We start from the raw sequence: 12,546 nt of genomic DNA, 5'->3' as shown, positions 1-12,546 counted from the left end.
AGTCATTAATGCCTTCCACCACAAGAAATAATTTGTATTTACTTTATGATCTTTTTGTATATATTTTTACATGTCCATGTGGTTTTCTCAGATAGATTGTTAGCTCCTTGAGGGCAAAGATTCTTTCTTATTTGTCTTTGTATTCCCAGGACCTATCATAGAGTCGATATTGAATAAATGCTTACTGATTGATTATTGATAACTTAGGAATGATTACAGCTATCCAGGAGTCATAGGGTCAGAGACGCAGAGCTGGAAGGATCTCAGAGCCTTCTTCTTACAGTCCAGGAAACCGTGACCCAGGGAGGCCAATGACTTGCCCACGGATATAGAGGCTGTAAGCATCAGAGGCTATTAGACTCATGTCTATAGCTCTACTACTGCAGCCATCTTGTTTATGTCTGAGGCAGGACTGTTACAAAATGATCAAGAAGACTAGTTTTATCTTGAAGTCCCCCCTCCCTTTCAATATCTTTTTCATACAGCTTGGTGATATATTTTAAATACCTAGCAACTCCATTTTGTTCAAAACCTGCTCTGGGGAAGGCATAGAATTTTAGAAACTGAGAAAGGCCCTTAGGATAGAATGAAGCTGAAGTTTATCCTAAAACATTTTCCCAATAGCATTTGTGCTTGGAAAAAAGGAGAGAAAGCTTTAAGCTGAAAGGAAGGAGTCTAAAGAGGCAGCATTGTAAACATCATTAAGGTAGTGGGAGAGATGGTAGTGGAGTGGTCCCCAAGGGCCCTTGCTAGACAGGCTTCCTGAAATTTCCTCAAAGAATCTGAAATGAACCTTAAAGATCATCTAATCTAATCACCCCATTTCACATATGGAAGAATTGAAGCCCAGAGAGAAGAGGATCTCTAGGTCACATAGTCAGTCATAGTATCATTTAAGTTATAGTCTTAGAATCCTAGAAACAAGATTTGAAAAGGCCCTTGAGATCACTCAGCCTAGTCTCCCTCATTGAATAGATGGGGTGACTGAGTCCTAAAGATTCACAATGACCAGTCTGAGATACACAGGAAGTTCATAGCAGAGCAGAATAAGAACTCAGGACGTCTGGTTCATAGCCTCATTCTTTTTTCCCATTAAACCCACCATGACCTACTTACATAAATCTAGGCTTATTTATTCTTCCAGCCAACTTTTCTTTTCTAACAGAATATTTGCAGTTCTTTCCCAAAGTAGCAGTCCCGAGTTTTACCCATATCCATGATCAGGTCCTCTGATTTCTCAGAGAAAAATAAGAAAGTCTCTATCTTTCTTGAGAGTCCACTATATCCTTTCCCGTTACTAGTAACATTCCCCTCGACATCCGCCATCTTCCTTATTCCCCAAACAAACTGCCTCTGTGATTAAGATAAGTAACTTAAAGATCATAAAAAGAAAGGAGTGAATCCTCTGCGCTTTTGTTTCCTCACTTCTGAAGAGCTATTATTAGGCAGGTATTGGGGCCGTATTTGAACTAACAATCTAGCCAGGCACACCATGTCACCCCTGAGGTACCACGCTCTCCTTTAACTGGGAAGGCAATGACTCTCCCACTCTTGGTTCTTTCTTCATTTCCCTTGGTTCCTAGCCTCATACCTCTTTTTGAGAGCTCAGACTCCCTGAAAACAGAAGAAAATGGAGAGACATTGATCACGTTGCTTCCTGAGATACCCAAACTTCAGTTTAAGGACCCCTGGATTGGCAGATATCTAAAGCTCCTTCCACCTCCAAATGTATGATCTGTAAAAATTAACTCCGATTTTTCCTTTCAAAATCACTTTGGTCAGTTTCTGGCCATTCTTACCTCTTTTAAATAGAGGGAAAACAGGACTGATTTTGCTGGACTGTTCCATACGTCGGTCATAAGAAAACTTGAGTGTCAGTAGGCTAACTCTTCCAAGTTAGCCAGTCTGGACCCCATTGGTGGTGGAGTATAATGGAGAGGGGGCCATTCTGTCCTCTCAGACAGGAAGACCTGAGTTGGAGTCCTCATTTGGGCTGAGCAATCTTAGGCCCTAAGCTAGTCATTTAACTTCTCAGTGGTCCAGGTGATTATCTAAGATGAAATTGCAAAGGTGGTACCCACTTCCATTGGTAGAGGCAATAGGAGTTCCTTCTGCCAATGAAATCACTATTCCAATCCTAAACCACAGCAAAATGAAGAGAATACTCTGCTAGGTGCCGTGGGAGAAGGGAAGATGGTGGCTGGGGTGGTGGGGGGTGAGACGGATGGTAAATTCCATTACATTCAATCAACCTATTAACCACATTCTATGTCCAAGGTGCTATTCTAAATATCACAATAATAAGTAACATTAGTCTCATGCCTTCCATACATTATTATATTTGCTCCTTGCTACAACCCTTTGAGGTAGGTAATGAAAGGCTTATTATTCTCATTCGATAGAGAAGGCAGCTCAGGCTTAACAGGACTTATTCAAGGCCACACAGTGGGTATGTCACAGAGCTGGGACCCAAACTTAGGTCTCCAAAGCTCTTTCCATTGGTCTTAGCTACTTCCCACAGGCATGGCCTTGATTAACTTATATTCTCATTGGAGTGGTAAGGTTAACCTAGATGCAATAGAATCCATTTGGGGTAGAGCAAGAGAAAGCTTTAAGAAGGTAAAGTTGCTGCCAGATTGGAAGAAGGATTCAGTTTGTTTCTAACAGCCAGAGCAGTCTGAAAGTGCAAGGGGCCGTCCCAGAGGTGGTAAGTTTCTCATCTCTGTCGATCTTCAGGCAGGTACAGGTGGCCACTTGTCAGCAATATCATAGAAGAGATTCCTATTCAGGTACAGACTGGACCAGATGGTCTGTGACACCTCTTCCAACTCTCAGATTCTCTGAATAACCTCCCTATCACTGGAAGACTTGAAAGGAGAAAGAAAGGATAAAACTTGTCGGAGACATAGATTGGGGAGAAGAATTTAGCTCTGTGAGCTCCAGGATCCTTGTGACGAGTCTCTATAACACAGAATCTATGACATATGCTATTTTCAGAGTTGGTCCTGGCTAAAGCCACCCTAAAAAGGGAACCTCCCAGTTATTAAAAGAACAAAAATACATCCTACCCCAAGAAGGATTTCTTTTTACAAAATAAAATGCTGACTTACTTGAGCAAAGTATTGTATCCCTAGAAAGAAGTCTTAGGAGGGCTACGGTCACTGTCTTCCTCTAACTGAAGGGCTGTCATACGAAAGAGGGGTTAATTTTATTCTGCTTGACCTAAGTGGGCAGAACCGGAATCCATGGGTAGAAGCTACAGAGAGATGACAATACTCATTAGGAAGTTAGTGTCAAGAATTGAAATGAGCTGTTAGGTAGGTAAACAAGTTTTCCATTCCTAGAAGTCTTCAAGCTAGATGTCTCTTGGTGGGTGTTAAAGAAAATATTCCTATTCAGTCACTAAGCAAACTAGCAGGCCTCTGAAGCTCTTTCCAGCTCTGAGTGTCTGTGATTGAGGGTAGGGACTATTTCATTTTTATCTTTTTTATCTCCCCTGTGCCTAGCACAGTGCTATGCTTGTTGAAGCAGAACAGCTTTGGAAGCTATAAGTTGAACTTATTATATACTCAAAAAGAAAAGCATATACGATAGATATCTGCGGTTTCATGTAAGATTATCTTATTCTGTTCTATTATGTATATTAAAATGCCCACTTTATTTGATATTTCTTAATAAAAATTTAAAAATCCTTGTTGATTGATTGCAGATGGCTTTAAATACCATGCCAAGAAGTTTGAATTGAACCTGCTGGCAGTAAGGAGTTACAGGAGGTTTCTGGGCACCTTTGTCATAATGAACCATCATCCATTCTCCCTGGTCTCATTATGGCCAATGTTTACATGTCTCCTGACCAGGGTTTAGATGCATTTTGTGACGTTTTGGAACACAGTTATGTTAATTGGTCTTTGTGGTGATTATTTTTAGAAAGAAGGGTGCTTCACTGCTCCTGATTTTCAGCATCATGGCCCTTGTTGGTTTAAAGCAGAGAAGGGGAGAATGGATGCTTTTCATATTTCAGGACTGCTGCCTGAGGAATGAGAGATAAGTAATTGGAGCTCAAGGAGAGGCAGGAACCCTGGAGAGCACTGCTATAATCTGCTTTTCAACAGGACAGCTCTGCTGTAAGAGTGGGGGGTGGGGTGAGTGGAGGGGGTAGGATGTTGTATTCCTCCACTAGGCCCTGAAGAGGAGGGAAAACAGATAATGAGCTCAAAGGTTCACCCCCTAAAACACAGAGGCATTTCACTGGGCTTTTATCGGATGTGCGCCCTTCTGATGAAAGGTTTCAGAATTTAGCACCTATGTGGGTATGAACCTCTGTGTCCATAGAATCCCAAATCTCTAGCCTGAAGACACCAGAGCAGCCGCTTACTCCAACCACTACAGAAAATCGCTTTACATAAATTCACATTATACAAATTCAACTGGAGAGTGGTCGGAGGAGCAACAGTGGGGATGCAGCTCAGGGGGCCTCCTCTGCTCCAGGCACTGAAACTGCTCCAGAAGCAGGGGCCATCCTGGAGGGGGTGGGACCACATGGAGCCCTGCCACGGGAGGGAGAAGTCTGCATAACTGTCCACTTATGTCTAAGCAAGAGCTGTCTACTTCCATATAAGCAGCTGGATGGTGTAATAGAGTGATGGGTTTGAGTCAGGAAGACCTGAATTCAAATCTTGCCTCAAATACTTAAGAGTTATATGACCCTGAGCAAGTCACTTAACTTTTGTCTCAATCTCCCCATCTATAAAATGTAGATAATAATAGCACCTATCTTCTAGGGTTGTCGTGATGATCAAACAAGATACTAATAAAGTGTTTGCAAACTTCAAAGTGCTAGTGAAATACCGGCAATGATTAAGATCACATTAGCTGGGGCCGCTATGGGGCGTAGTGGATAGAGCACCGGCCCTGGAGTCAGAAAGATCTGAGTTCAAACCCAGCCTCAGACACATGATACTCACTAGCTGTGTGACCCTGGGCAAGTCACTTAATCCCAATTGCCTTTGCCAAAAACAAACAAACAAACAAACAAACAAACAAAAAAGATCACATTAGCTAAAGTAGATCCAGTTGGCCCGGAGAAGAAAATACTTAGTGAGGACATGATAGATGTCTTCAGCTATTTGAAGGGCTGTCATATGGATGACAGATTAGATTTACTCTGTTTAGCATCGAAGGTGAAGGTAAAATGGGCAGTTAGGTGGCACAGTGGAGAGAGCCTGGGCCTTGGAGTCAGGAGGACCTGAGTTCAAATCTGACCTCAGACACTTGATACTTACTAGCTATGTGACCCTGGGCAAGTCACTTAACCACAATGGCCTCAGAGGGGGGAAAAAGGAAGGTGGAATTGGGTTATGCATAAGGAAAAACTTCCTAAGATAAATGCAATCATCTTGAAGTCCTATACTCTTGTTTTGAATGAATAACTGACTGAATGAAAAAGCATTCATTAAGTGCTTACTATATGCCAAATTCTTCCTAAGTGCTAGGAATACAAATACAAAACCAAAGATAGACCTTGCCCTCAAGGAGCTTACATTCTAAGTGGGGATAGCATGTAAGCAAAGCCTTGAAGGAAATTAGGAACTCTAACAGGCCCCTAGCACAGTGCTTTAATAATACTAATAATCATAATTAATCATAATAATAACTAATATTTATATATTGCTCACTATGTACCAGGCTCTGTGATAAGCACTTTACAATTATCATTATCATTGCATTTACAGTTATTATGATAGTACTTTGGACATAGGAGATGCCTAATAACATTTGTAGAATGAATTGAGTAACAATTCAAGCTCTAGTGAGATCCTCATCTCTGAAGATCTTCCAAGCTCTCTTGGTCAGAAGCCAAGTGACCATGAGTAGGACTATAGAACATTAGACCTAGAAGGGTCTCTGGGGAACATGTGATCTAACCTTTCATTTCAACAGAAAAGGAAAGTAAGGCCCAGAGAAGCCCAGTCACTTGACCAATTACCTTGACCACATAATAAGTAACAGGATCAACATGAGGTAGTGGAAAGAGCATGGGATTTGGTGTTAGAAGATATGGGTTTGAGTCCAGGTTCTGATGCTTACCTGCTAGTGTGACTTTGGACAAATCCCCCTGGGCCTCCATTTCCTCATCTGCGAAATAGGGGATTGGACCAGAGGACCTCAAAGGTCTCTTTCAGCTCTAAGCCTATGATCCTATGAAAACGGTCAAACCAAGTGGTCTAAATGCTTTACTCTTTCCATTCTAACATATGGCAGGAGGATTCCTGCTCCAGTGTGGGTTGAACTAGCTAACCTGTGAAGGCCCTGCTAACTCAGGTAGCCAGATGAACTTCTCTGATTCTCCAATAGCTTGACCTTATACAAATCAGGCACTCTGTGGTCTGCCAAAGGAAAAACCAAAGGAAAACCTGGACTATGCATATGAAGTAGTAGAAATTGGGCATAGGGCTTTCAGGCACTTCCCCATTGGGAGATATTTGCCAGTATGACCTTTTGACTAGTGACTTTGCACCAGTGTGATGTTCCAAAATGGAAAAAAATAAATTTGTGTATTGGGGGAAGGGGAATATTGCAGGGAAGAGAGTAAGGAGAAGGAAAGAGAGGGTCATATTGTTCCAACTACATTTTCTCAATCTCTTTCTCTGTCTGTCTGTCTCTCTCTCTCTCTCTGTCTCTCTCTTTCTCTCTCTGTCTCTCTCTTTCTCTCTCTCTGTCTCTCCGTCTCTCTCTCTCTTTCTCATCTGAGAACTGTACCCACACATGCATTACAAGAGGAAGTGGTGGAGAGGAGACAGATATATCCATCTAGAACAGCAGCTCAGAAAGCCTCCAGCCTGGGACAGACTCCCTGGGAATCCAGATTCTATCAACCACTCATCAGCTTGCCCATGGATGCCAAGCAAGTGATAGAGAATGCTGATCTCATTTGTTTTAGCTCTGGGGGTGTTGTGGAACCTTGGCTCAGAAAAAAAAAATGTGGAGAGATGGTTAATAGACTACATCCAGCTGACAAAGATCATTCCTTCATTTAACAATAATTTATCAATTATCCGCTATGTGCAATGCACTTTGCTAAGCCCGAGAGAAGACACTAAAAAATATGACACTATTCTTGCCCTCAAAGAGCTTATCATCAAGGGGGTTGAACTGGTCCAGGAGATGAGTCTTAACATGTGTGAGATGGAAACCTTTCACAGTCTGGTGAAGCCTATAAACCCCTTCTCAGAATGCTGTTTTTAAAGGCATGAAACAAACTACATAGGATTTTGAAGTAAACCAATTATAAAAAAAGTAAAGATGATTTTTCCCACTAAAAGTCACAGACTCCCTGAAATCTCTCCATGCAGCCCAGATTAAGAACCTCTGGTATAGGATCATTAAGAAAGACTTCCATCTCTAACAATGTGACTCTCCAAGTATGTGAAGGGTGAGAGGAAAAGAAGACAGGTGTAAAAACAAATACAATACAAATTAGGAAAAGAACAGAAAATAAAGGGAGGGAAATCAAACAGAGAAGAAATCACTTCCAACTTGGGGGTGGGGTGACAGGTGGTCAATTCCACCTCAGCAAGGAGGATATGAGAGGAAGTCATGTGGGATAAGGTTGAAAATATAGAGTTCTTTTGTCCTCCCTTTTTCAGGACTATGGGTATGGAATATTACATGTACTGTAAGACACGGTTTGGTGGTACCAGTTGACTTTGCTAAAACTTTTTTTCCTATCTCTATTACAAGGTTAGATAGCTCAGTAGGGAACAAGGAGGGATCTATTTGGAAATGAAGAGGATATAAAAAACAAATCAATAAAAAATGACATAAAAGGAAAGGTATGGTGGGGTTCCAAGTTGACAAAGATAAAGGATGGAAGCAGTCATTGTTAATAGGCCTGTGGGAAGACACGCAAAATGACATATGCTGCTATGATGTGGAAAACAATCGGAAATTATGGGAAGTAAGTCACTAAGCTGTTACCTGTCACTCAGTTATCCTTCCCATGAGCTTATACCCAGGGAAGCCAAGGCAGAAATGAAGGTCCCACATGTGCCACAAGAGTCATAGCAACATTTTTTGTGATAGCAACAAACAGAGGGGAATGTGGGTAAACATTATTTGGGGAACTGCTGAACAAACTGTGGAAGGGAAATGTCGTGGACAGTGAGCTCATCTGCTCTCAGGAGTTTAATAAGCATCTCTATGCAGCTGCTTCTCAGATTCACATATCCAGCTCTAGCCTCTCATCTGAGCTCCTGTCCCCCACAGCCAACTAACTTTCTATTGAATATTTCAGACTGGATGTGCTGAGGCATCTCAAACAAAACTCATTATCTTTCCCTCTACCCACTCATTTCAAACTTCTCTTTTATATCAAGAGGCAGCATGGTACAGTGGAGAAAAAATCCCAATGGATTGGAGTCAATGGCTTTGAACCTGGGTTCAAATCCAGGTCCTGTCACTTATTAGCTGTGTGACCCTAGGAAAATTACTTTACCTCTCTTTTTCTCACCTGCAGAATGAGGGGGTTGGACTAGATGAACTCCTTCAGCTCTAAATCTAGGGTGCTATAATCCTATGGCCAGATGTTCCATTACCAATCACTCACAACCTCAGTATCATCCTTAATACCCCAATCTCCCTTACCTCACCTGACCCACTCAGTTGTCAGATCTTATGGTTTTTTTATCTCCACATCTTAGCCAGATATGCCCTTCTCTCCACTCACCTGGACTATTGTAACAGCCTCTTAATTGGTCTCTCTGCTTCTCTCCCTACTCTAATCTGTCTGCACAGTCACCAAAAGGATTTTTTCAAAGTGCAGACCTGACCTTGTCACTCCCCAACTCCAGTGATTCCTCCTTATTAACTATAGTATCAAGGAAGCTCCTCTGTTTGGCATTTAAACTTCTCTGCAACCTGTTCTTTTCCTACATCTTCAATCTCCTTACACATTACTCCTTTCCACACACTCTATAGCCCAGCCATACTGATCTATCTGCTGGTCTTCACCATGATACCTCATTTCCCATCACTGTGCCTTTGCCCTGTCTGTCTACTATGTCTAGAATGCTTCCCCTCCTCACCTTCATCCTTTGAAGTCTCTGGTTTCCTTTAAGACTCAGCTGAAATCCCACTGCCTTCAGGAGGCTTTTCCTGGTCTCCTTGGCTGCTAATTCCTGCTCATATAAGGTTCTCTTGTATCTGCTTTGAAGGTGTACTATACAAACAAAGGTGGCCCTAGTGAATCGAAGGCTAGGCCTGGAGCCAGGGAGCCCAACAGGAAGCTTGGTAAGACTTGTCCAAACTGATTTAGAGGGAAGTAAAAAGAACCAAGGGGACAATATACCCAATGGACATGATAATTGTAAAGGAAGGCACCACTAAGAGACATCAGGAGGCAAATGAACACATTAACCAATACTGACTCTATACAACCGATGTCAAAACCTCTTCAGAGTGAGGTGGAGGACTATGGGAACAGAGTAAGGCAGAACATTATCTAACTACCCAATGGGTCCATTTGTTTTGCTTACCTGTACTTTATTACAAGGAAGGGTTATACTGGGAGGCAGTCATAGTGATGTAAAAACAAAAAAAAAATCAATAAAAAAATTAATCTTAGACCAATTGACAACTGGTCTGTAATTTACAGTGTAAGAGAGGTGCTGAATAAATACATAAATAAATGTATGAATGGATAGATGGATGAGATCAATGATAGATGGATAGATAGACAGATACATAGATGGATAATGGATGGATGGATAGCTGATAGATAGATAGATAGATAGATAGATAGATAGATAGATAGATAGATAGATAGATAGGTTAGATAGATAGATAGATAGATGGATAGACACAATGATATCAGATAGGGCTATGGAGGTGGGAGGGCAGGGGATGGCAGACCTTGGTGCCTAGAAGGGTTAGAAGTTTGGCTTCTATTTAGTAGGTGATAGGGAATAATTGAAGAGATTTAAACTGTGGGAGGATGTGAGCAGACAAATTGCATTATGAAGATTAATCTGGCACTGGGGATGGAGAATGGATTGAAGTGGGGACCAACTGGACCTGTTAGTAGGCTATTAAAATGCAAAAACCTTGGGGAGGTATTAAAACCTTATCAGTTAACACCTTAGTTGGGATTAGCTGGCAGCTAGCCAGCTGAAGACCCTGCCCGAGGATAACTTTTGTTAAGATTCTCAGCATCAGTAGCAGACAGAATTAGGCAGGCTCTCCTCATACAAAGAAGTTAAATGCACACATTGGGACTCCTGGGAGCTTACATACTCAAAACTGAACAGTATGAAAACTGTCATACAGAGAAAGTCCAAGGCTGTTCTGGAACTACATTTCTCTCTCTGGAAGTTTGGCCCTTCACGGCCGCCTGAGTCCTGGAATTTGCAGTTGGGTTACAGCCCATTGGAAAGAGCACTGGCAGGAGGAAGAGATGTGGATAAAAATTCCATCTCAGCCATCTAATACCTATACTACCTCGATCGAGTCACTCAGCGTCCCTGGTCCTCAGTTTCCTCTACTGCAAAATGAAGGACTTGGCTGGCCTCTGGAGTTCCATACTGGTGGTAACATCTATGAACCTTGACACTAGAGAGTAGGATTTCTGCAGGTCTGCCAGGAAGGCAGGCAAGTTTAATTTGAGGGTCCTGTCCAATCAATCAATGAGCATTTAGTATTATTTATTAAGTGCTTGTTATGTGCACTGAGTAAAGCATTGGGTTTACAAAGAAGCGAGAATAGCCCCTGTCCTTAAGACCCTTATAGTCTAATAGGTAAAACACCATATAAATAAGTGCAGAGAAGATAGACACAAAGTTAATGCATTACTTTCTTCAGGGATGGAATTGCAAATAAGGTAATCAGAGACTCAAGATTTTCCCACAAGGGAGAGCAGATGGAGAATAGAAACAATGTCTGAAAGTGAGGAGGGATCCAAGGGACATAGATTTAGAGTTTACAGGTATCTAGATGATCATCTATCCCAACCTCTTAATTATAGACAAGGAAAACTGAGGCCCAGAGAGATAAAGTGACTTGCTTAAATTCAAACGAGTACTAAATGCCAAAGCTAGGATTTAAATCCTCTTCTGACTCCAAAGTCAATGTTCTTTTGGCTATACTCCCTAAAGAATTTGGCTTGTTCTGCAAATCTCAGGTGAGCAGACCTAGAATTAATGAGTAGAAATTACAAGGATTCCGATTTTGACTTGGCGTAAGGAAAATGATCCTTACAATTACTGCATTCCAAATATATGCTTAAATACACATATGAGTGTATGTATTTATACACATAACACACACAAATATATAATAGCTAGCATTTGTGTAGGACTTTGAGGTTTGTAAAGCACTTTACAAATATTATCTCATTTTATTCTCACAACAACATGTGAAGTAGTCACTATCTCCATGTGACAGATGAAGAAATCGAGGCTAAGAGAGGTTCAGTGACTTGCCCAGAAGCACCCAGAGCTAGTTGGTGTCTGAGGCAAGAACTCCTGACGTATGTGTGTATGTATACATATGTACATATAAATACACATGTGTATATAAATATATGTGTATATCTTTATCTATCAATACATGACTGTATCTTTACATCTCTATCCATGTATACACACACACATATACACACACATACACATTCCCCTGTCACTAGATGTCTTTGAGTAGAGGTTGAGTGATCCCTTGATGACCACTTACAAGGATGTCACATATAGAATTCTTGATAAAGGTAGCGATGGGTCCTGATGACTTCTGAGATTCCTTTCAATTCATCAATTCCATGATATTGTGAGCATTACAAACCTAAAAGAAGCAGGGAAGCTTCTAAGGAATGATGTGACATTATTTTCTTTAATTTTTTTTTTTTTTTTTAGTGAGGCAATCGGGATTAAGTGACTTGCTCAAGGTCACACAGCTATTATGGGTCAAGTGTTTAGTCTGAGGCCGAATTTGAACTCAGGTCCTCCTGACTTCAGGGCCGGTGCTCTATCCACTGCACCACCTAGCTGCCCATGATGTGACACTATTGATGGAACAGGAGAGAGAGAGGTGGTATGAACCTGGCCCCTCTGCGAACCAGGGGAGGATGGGAGATGATTTATCCCAGGAACGGCTGTCACTTTGCAAATCTTTATGAAGCCCTGATCCTCCAGCACTTTGCACAAATGGTCTTTGGACAGGCTAATGCAAAAGGTGAATTTAAACATGTTAACAGCCCAATTCTGTCTTTGATCTGAAAAAAATGGACAAGACTTCTGCCTTGTTCTATAATCCAGAAGCAAGAGGATGAACTGATTAAAAGAGGGAAAAAAAAGTCATTCAACGCAAATCATTCTTGCAGGGTCCTGGAGCCCTATCTGTAACTAAGGATAGTGTTGGACAAAGAACGAAGCTACTTTCTGGTCAGCTCAAAATGGAAAGAAGCAACAGGACCATGCATTCTAAAATGACTTAATGCCTTCTTTTCTTTGTTCTTCTCAAAGCAAAGAGTAAATCTAATGCTGGCCCAGGGATCATGAGTAA

This window comes from Vombatus ursinus, unplaced genomic scaffold (assembly GCF_900497805.2).
Source record: "Vombatus ursinus unplaced genomic scaffold, bare-nosed wombat genome assembly UNPS02015129.1, whole genome shotgun sequence".
Classification (NCBI taxonomy): domain Eukaryota; kingdom Metazoa; phylum Chordata; class Mammalia; order Diprotodontia; family Vombatidae; genus Vombatus; species Vombatus ursinus.
The sequence above is the reverse complement of the archived record's forward strand: the minus strand, read 5'-3'. Positions refer to the sequence as shown.